Here is an 8995-nt window from a genome sequence, read left to right as displayed (position 1 = left end):
GATTGTTGACTATTCTCACCATTATATCTCCGTATGTCCAAGACTTATCAGTAAGAGATGGGATGTCCTTCACAATATTTTCCAATGACATCTTGAGGCATACTTTATTCACAGTAGGAGAACTTTCCATGGACACAATGCCAGCTCGCTTTTTAGAAGAGCATCTTCGATAATCACACACCTAGAGTGTTACAGAATTGATACAAAGCTCAACCTTATAAACAGTATGCAACATTAATAGTATATATAGAATGGTGATAAAATTTGGTAAATAAGAAGTAATTTGCAAAGAAAAAATATGATAAGAGTACAAAAATGACAAATTAAAGCTGTTGACAATCAAAAAGAAGAAAAACAAAATTAAAAGAAAGAGATGTCAATAAGAAAGAGCTCCTCTGGCACAAGGAGTGTTGCATAACTGAAATAGTCAACACTACAAAAGAAACTAAATGCCAGTGGAAAATTTGTGCAATCTTATATTATTCTTTAAAATTTTAACAAAACAATAGATAGAAATTTAAATGTTGCCTTTTAAAGTAAAGCTTGCCAAAATAAATAAGATTCACCTCGCATATAAGTGCTCCGTCAACATACTTGGCAGGTATATCATCCAGAATATCCCCAGGAAAGTGACCTGACTCAATGGCCTCCAAACACAATGACAGAAGTAGGAAGGTGAGTACGTACACGAAATACTTAACATAAGCAGACAGATAAAAAATGATAAACAGTTAAGAAAGCATAGGTGTTTTATTTGCTGGAGATCTTTCTTATGCTGATAGGTATCGGTAACTGATGTTGGTTTGCAGTGGGATACATGGGGTCGATTTGTTGAAAGGAGTACATCATATCAGCCATTGATATGGTCTGCAGGAAATCATGAAATAGAGTACTTTCTCTACACGGTAGAGCTAGAGAAGTTTTGCGTATTTATTTATTTTCTGGACCAGTAAATAAATAATAAATCGCTACCAGGTTTCAGTTTTCACATTTTTGGCATTGGAAAGTATGAGAGACATGTACATGTTTTTCTTCTTAACTACTATGTCTGAACTAGCTTTTTCCTTTTATCTGTGTTATGCATGATCACTGCAGATGACAGCATACTTTCATGTCTCAGCAACATATTCTAGTTAGTTTGTTACATGGAAAAGCTGAACTTAAACTATGGTTTGCATTATATATTTCTAGTTTATGCGTCCGTTCTATACCTATAGTTTTGCAGAAAACCATTTTCCATTTCATTGGAATTTTGTAAGCAGGCAGCTTAAGATATTCCAAATGTCAAGTGACAAAAATAATACTTGTTTTGTAAATAAAGAGCTGTTTCATTTTTTTCTGAGTCCCACTTCATATGACACGCTGAAGTAAATGTTCATCAGAAACTGTCGCAAAAAAAAGGCTTGTAGCATAAAAATTGTCTAAATTATAATGTTTTAGAACGGAAAAGTTTAGAGTGTAAGCACAAAAGACAATTATAAAATTTCAAGAGAAGTACCAAGAAAAGGGCTTCAGATGACCTATCATACGGAAGTAACGACTTCGGTAACGACTGCTTTGCAGCATCATACTGAAAATTCATAGATCACACAACTTAGAAACTTATTAACTGGTCGAGCTAAAAGATTCCACAATAGCAAAATATGTATACTAGCTTTTTACTATAAAGCACGGACACTCCTCGGATTATGTGTGCCCCGATTTCGTACAGTGTCGGTGTCCGACAACGACACGAACACATATGATTACAATTACTTCTATCATTTTTCAAATTATTATCGATGTTGGTGTATCAATATGTCTTCGACAAACCTTGCTGGGTTTTCCAATAGAATAACCATCCGGGTACAGGTTCAGCGTAAAAGAAGCTTCCTTGCCTGTCATGTCTAAACGAACACTCAGGAGGATTGAATGATTTAAACACAAATTAAGAAATCAATAAACTCTTGTGACTAACCTTCTATTGCTGAAAGTTTTTCAGATGAATTGAGCGTCTGATCAATGTTTTCACCGGCCTTAACAACATCACTCTGTATCGACAACAACAACAACAAAAAATGAAACTTAAAACAATCAGTAAAAACCCTAAACCCTAACTTGAGTGCCAAGTAAGAAAAAAAAAACAACATAAAAGTTCAATTTTTATATGTTCATAGCCTTATTTCATCTAAAATCACACAAATAAAAAACGAACACAATTAGAAACACCATAATATATTAGACATTACAAGAAAAACGCAAACTTTTAAAAAAAGAAAATAGCAAGAGCTAGTATTCAAAAACTTTTGATTACCTGAGATTGGTTATCCTGAGAAGAATGCAGAGGAAGGGGGATGGGTTTGGGTTTGGGGCGAAACCTAGTTCCAGTTTTTGAGACTTTGAAAGAGACAACCATGATGGATACACAAGAGTATGGAACTTAGGTCATCAAGTTAGAGAACAAACTTTCAACTAAATGGTTATAAGGTAACAGGCAGAGACAAATGATAATGATAGTGGCAAATACAATACAATGGCTTTATTTATATATTGTATACGGTAATTATTTCAAATCATTATAGAATCGTATTTAAAGCAAGAGAATAAGAGATGGAATAAAGAAATTGCGTTTTCTTTTTTGAAAGAAAAAAGGAATGGTATTTAATTAGTTTCCTCTTTTTAATTTCGTTAATTAATTAGTTTTACATTTTCTATTTTTAATTTAATTCTGATTTCGCTACTTTATCACTCTAATCTATTATCTATTATACTTTTTTACGGAAGATACTTATACTTATATCGTATATAATGTTACTATATATCATATTATTATTATTATTATTATTATTATTATTATTATTATTATTATTATTATTATTATTATTATTATTATTATTATTATTACTAGTGTTCAACGTTTGTCTATCCGTAATTTTAATTTTAATCAAAATTTTATAAAAGTTACGTTTATAATTTTTATACGCATTCCCTTCAAAAAAAAATTATACGCATTAAATGGAGGTTAACAATAACATGGGAAAGAGAAAGAAAAAAAAAACTCAAACTCATATACTTTATTTATATTATAGTAGATTTATTAACCTAAAAGGGAAATGAGTACATTGGCATCAATCCCCTAAAAAAAATGTACACTAGCATCATTTTATTTTTAAGGACTAGCATTTATTTGAAGGACTAGCATCATTTTTTGTAATATTGTATGTACACTTCTCGTGGCTTTAGTTGGTATCTTTCAAAAAGTAAATTAATGTTTTTGATTTACTTTCCTCATTTGTTACAGTAATAATGTGTCACGATTCTTCTATAAAATTAGCATCATTCATGCATTCAAACCCTTTAATTACCAAATAATCATACTATCATTTATTTCTTCTAAAAAATAATCACGAAGTACCATTTTTTATTATTTTACTGAGTTGATTGTGGTAGTCTCACTCGGTCTAGCACCACTTGCATCACTTTAAATTCGACATCTTTAACTTTGTATTAATAGTAATGGTGAATACACCTATACTAGAGTTACAGAATCATTTTCAAGTGATGATTCCAAAATTCTCTTTAACGGTTCTAGCTTTACTTGCTATCAACAACGCGTACTTACATAAACTTGATGAAAATAACGTATTTCTGGTAATTCTTGAGAGAGTGTTGTTCTCGATCGACCCAAAAAGATCTTTGGCCCATTAACTTAGGCACAATATCTTCCAAAGCCCAAACTCCACGTTTGGCAACATTGCTCGCAACATACCTCCTCCCCGCGAGGGGGGTGCACGAAGCAAACGAGACCGGTTCAAAAGAACTACAACGTCTCTTTGCACATCTCCGCACGTTCCCGCACTATAAGCTCCCCGGCGGTTACACTTCCCACGATTTCGTAACCGCCGGGACCGGGTGTGCCACCACAACGGCTGCGCAGTCCTCCACCTCTATAAATAAGGTAGAACTCTTTCCCCCTCAAAAACCCTCACCCTCTCGAATCTCTACCGACTCGAGCGTCGAGTGCCCGCAGTATACACCCCCCATCCGCTCCAACAAGCATTCCAACACATTCTACCACCGTAGCAACCACCGCATCCAGAGAACCGGCAGTCACCTTCGGTCGGTACGATCGCGGGCGCCGTCTCGTGGGAAGTACATAAGCTCCCCCGTTTTTATACCCCTAAAAACCAAAGCTTTCCATAAAAACTACCATGACCACCAACGGTGCTCATTCCCGATTACGAAGTGAGGTGCACGTCCTTCAACAGGATGGCATGACATCTACACCTTCACTCGTGGAAACAAACGAGGGAGGAACCAACTCACGTTATTCCTCTCCAACAAAGGCCTCTACAAGGTCCCCCACGACCTACGGAGACACCCGAGGATGCCACACCAACCGGCATCCTCGTCGCGCAACCCGATCCGCACGGTTCAACGACGGACGTCGTTAATCGAGGAACGTAACCGACGCCCGATGGATCTAGAGCGTACACGTCACATCGTCCCCACCAGGCGAACTCCTTCCCCAACACATAGCGAAGGGGAACGAGCCCTCACGAGCCCCGTTCTAGATCCCCTCGGCGCTCCGTAAGCATCAGGATCTCCGAGCTACACTAAGAGGTCATCAAGGAGATCACCAAGACGATCTCCCCCTAGGCGATCACCGCCAAGACGATCTCCCGAGGAGATCTCCCCGCGAAGATCCCCGCCTAGGCGAGGCGAAGCTCTTGGTCTCCTTCCGATTCCGAGGACACTCATGACACCCGCCGCGGCCGTAACGCTTACGGTCCGTTCACGCGACGCATCCGAGAAGCTCTTATTCCTCGCGGACCGGAAAAGCCTCCGCAAATGGACTCATACGGCGGAACGACCGATCCGGATGAGCACATCGAGAACATCGAACCGATTCTCACTTACGGGTCGGTGCGAGGCGCCGTCAAATGTAAGCTCTTCGTCACCACCTGCGAGACGAGGAGCGGTCACATGGTTCAAGAACTTAAGGAGAAACTTCATCGACTCATAGAGCGACCTATGCAACGAGTTCACAACCCACTTCACGGCTTCGAGGACGCAGCCAAAAACGGTGGCATCCCTTGAAGCCATTGTTCAAGGAAGAAGCGAACCCCTACGAGACTACATCGAGAGGTTCAACAAAGAGGTCGTCCAGGTACGAGGCGCCAACGAGACGATGAAGTTATACCTCAGGCGCCAAAGTTCGCGCGAAGAGACCGGCGTGAAGAAAGTTGTCCTCTTAGATTGCCCAAGGACCCTCAACGAGTTCCTAGCGATCGCAGATCTACATCGCCTACGAAGAGGCTCTGTACTCGGACAACCTCAACAAAGTCGGGAAGGAGGAACCTCGCCGCCGAATCCTCCAAAAAGCCCTTCCATGAGAAAAAGAAGGAAGACAAAGCTACTCGGGAAAGCATGAGTCCCAACGGCCACTTCACCGAGTATACTCATTTGGCCATGTCAAGGGAGAAAATCCTCGATGAGATCGTTGTAGCCGATTTGGCGAAGTTGGCATCAAGCCACCAAAGGATCCATCTCGGGAGAGGAAGGGGATCGACAAATCAAAATACCGTCGGCTCCACAAGTGCCACGGACACACCACCGATGACCGCATCCATCCGAAGGATGCCATTGAACTCCTCATCCGGAGGACGGCTCAAGCAAAGACGTGAAAAATCCGAAACATAAAGGAAAGCCGTCGAGCTCATCGGTGACGGTTCGAACATGGAAGAACCATCGCCATGTCCGTGGAGCAACTCGGCGATTTCCAAGACAACGTGGAAATCACCCCCTACTCATGCACTCGGGAGCAGTTCCCCACCGCCAATATCATCACTAGAAGAACGCCGAACATCTCCATGGGAAGCATGAAAAGGAAATTTGAAGAACTCATGAGCGTCAATACAATGGCTCCCTCTACGAGTCGAGGAGGAAGGCCACCATTGGCGTTCTACGATTCCAAACTACACAGTGGGGGATTCAAATTTTGCCATTCCTTTGCTCGTGCGAGCATCGATGGCCAATGCGGATGTCCGACGAGTCCCGATAGACACAAGGGCCTCTTGCGACATCATGTACACCACCCGTTCAAAACTCTCCAACTAATCGGAGAAAAACCTTTCTCCTTACGTTGGGGATGAACTCTACGGCTTCAATGGCTCGTCCACTCAACCATGGGGTACATGGAGCTACTTTTCACCTTCGGTGAAGAGGAGGCCAAGAAAACAATGAAAATCCCATTCTTGGTGATCGACCGCCCTTCTCTCTACAATTGCATTATAGGGAGAACCGGGCTTGCCTGCCTAGGGGCTGCATGTTCAACCGCTCACCCGAAGTTGAAGTACCATGCAAAGGATGGCATCATCGCCTCCTCGGCGGAGACATCGAAGCTGCAACGAAGATGTTTCCTCCAAGCCAACAAATCCTGAGCTCGGTTTCCCGGTCCGGCAAGCCCGCCGAAGACAAAGGGAAAGCCGTTGTGAGCCCTCTCGGAAGCCAACTTGGTCGAACTTGACCCCAGTGTTCACCAAGGAAGACCTGAAGGAACAAAAACAGGAGAAGAAGGATCCGCTCAACGCGAAACTTCTTAGACCTCGTTCCTCGATGGTGAGTTCGAGCCGGTCCCTTTCGGATGCGACCCTCGAAAAATTTCAAGATTGGCAAGGATCTCCCCGAACTTGTCAAGAACCGGTGATCACTGCCTCAAGGAGAACGCCGACCTATTTGCATGAAGCGCGACCGACATGCCGGGAATCGACCACTAGCGTCGCTTGTCACCGAGTGACGAGTAGATCCGGAGTTAGCGCGTAGCCCAGCGACGTAGAAAGCGGTCTCACAAAAAATCGGAAAGGCTGCGAGAAAAAGGCTGTAAAAGACCTCATCGAGGCAAATTTTATTTACGAGGCCAAATACACTACTTGGCACTCCAATGTTGTACTTGTCAAGAAATCTAATGGAAAGTGGCGTATGTGTGTTGACTATACCGATCTTAATATTCGCCCTAAAGACGCATATCTTCTTCCTAACATCGATAAACTCGTAGATAACTCCTCCGGCTATAGACTTTTATCCTTCATGGACGCCTATTTCGGGTACAACCAGATACCCATGGCTAAAGAAGATAAAGTGAAAACAGCCTTCATGACCGAATCGGGGAACTATTACTACAATGCAATGCCGCTTCGGTCTACGAAACGCTGGGGCTACTTATCAACGTATGATGAACAAAGTCTATGACAAGACACTTATGGGCGACATTCGCGAGGTTTACATGGACGACATGATTGTAAAATCCCAACAAGAGGTGGATCTTGCCGCTCATATCAAAAGAGTGTTCGAGCAAACTCGAAAATACAACATGCGACTCAACCCGTAAAAATGCACCTTTGGAGTCCAAGCGGGTAAATTCCTTGGTTTCTATCGACGGAATGAGGAATCGAGGCGAACCCGGAAAAATGCCGCGCATTTACCGAGCTTCCAACACCCCCACTCCAAGAAGTGCATACAAACACTCAACGGAATGCGTCGACCGCCCTCTCCGGATTCGTAGCTAAGTCCGCTCAACACGCACTTCCCTTCTTCAAACTCTTGAGGAAGGAAACGAAGTTCGATTGGATGGAGGAATGCGAGAATGCTCGAGGCACCTCAAGGACACCCTATCGGCGCCGCCCGTACTCTCACGACCCGACCAGGGGTGAAACGATGTACTTGTACCTATCCGTCTCTTCGACGCGGTAAGCGTCGTGCTCATCGAGAAACGACGGAAGGACAAAAGCCGCCTACTTCACCAGCAAAGCCCTACCGGGGTCCGGATACGAGGTACCGAAGATCAAAAAGATAGTTCTCGCACTCCTCACAAAGTGGCTCGAAGGCTAAGGCGGTACTTTTTAGCTCACACGGTGGTAGTCCGGACGGACCAACCCATCGGACAAATCTTGGGCCGCCCGGACGTAGCCGGTAGGATGATGAAATGGTCACTCGAATTATCCGAGTTCGACATACATTACGAAAAGGCACCGAAGGCACAAGTGTTCGCATTTCCTCGCCGAGATGACTTTCCCGGCGGAGGATAGCCATGAGGATTGGACCGTCTTCGTAGACGGATCGTCCAACTCCAAGGGAAGCGGAGCCGGGATAATAGTAGAAGATAACATAGGTATCGTTGTCGAAATCTCCCTCGCTTTGTCTTTTCCCGTTACCAATAACACCGTAGAGTACGAGGCCTTCTTGGTCGGCTTACTGACCGCCAAAGACATGGGAGCCGTAAAGGTGAAAATCTTTACCGACTCGCAACCCATGGCTTCCCAAGTCACCGGAGAGTTCCAGTAAAAGAGGACCACCTCCAAAGGTACGTCCGGTTGGTACTAGAGAAAATGAAAGTTTTAAACCGTCGAAGTAACTCACGTTCCTCGCGAACGGAATACTCGGGCGGACATTCTTTCAAAACTCGCAAGTACGCGAACTGCGAACGGAAACAAAACAAATTATACGGGAGGTTCTCGGCTAACCAAGCATCCAGGATAGAGGAGCTCTCCCTCTTGAGATCAATGTGATCATCGGAATGGAAGACCGGAGGCGACCCATCTCTCGATACATAGAGAACGGGGAACTCCCTTCGACCCGCAAGAAAGGACAAGGCCGAAAAGAAGGGGCCCTCGCTCGTTCACTCTGGTGGAAGGAACCTTATACAAAAGAGGTTTCATCATTCCACTAATCAAGTGTTTGGAACCCAGCGAAAACCCAAGAAGTCCTCGCCGACGTCCATGACGGCATCTCGCGGACAACACCTTGGTGCAAAAGCTCTCGCAAAAAAGGTCCTACGAGCAAGATACTATTGGCTACTATGTTAAAGGACGCCCAAGCTTATGTGAACCTCTCGTGATAAATGCCGGCGACACGGGGACATGCACCTAGCACCCCCGCCGAGCTAACATCTTTGGTTTCTTCTTGGCCTTTTGCTTGGTGGGGCATCGACCTTCCGGGACCGTTCCCAAAGCCGCCG

The sequence above is a fragment of the Medicago sativa genome, chromosome 8 (genome assembly GCF_051527215.1).
Source record: "Medicago sativa cultivar Bolivia chromosome 8, Bolivia_mono, whole genome shotgun sequence".
Classification (NCBI taxonomy): Eukaryota; Viridiplantae; Streptophyta; class Magnoliopsida; order Fabales; family Fabaceae; genus Medicago; species Medicago sativa.
This window is presented reverse-complemented; position numbering follows the sequence as displayed.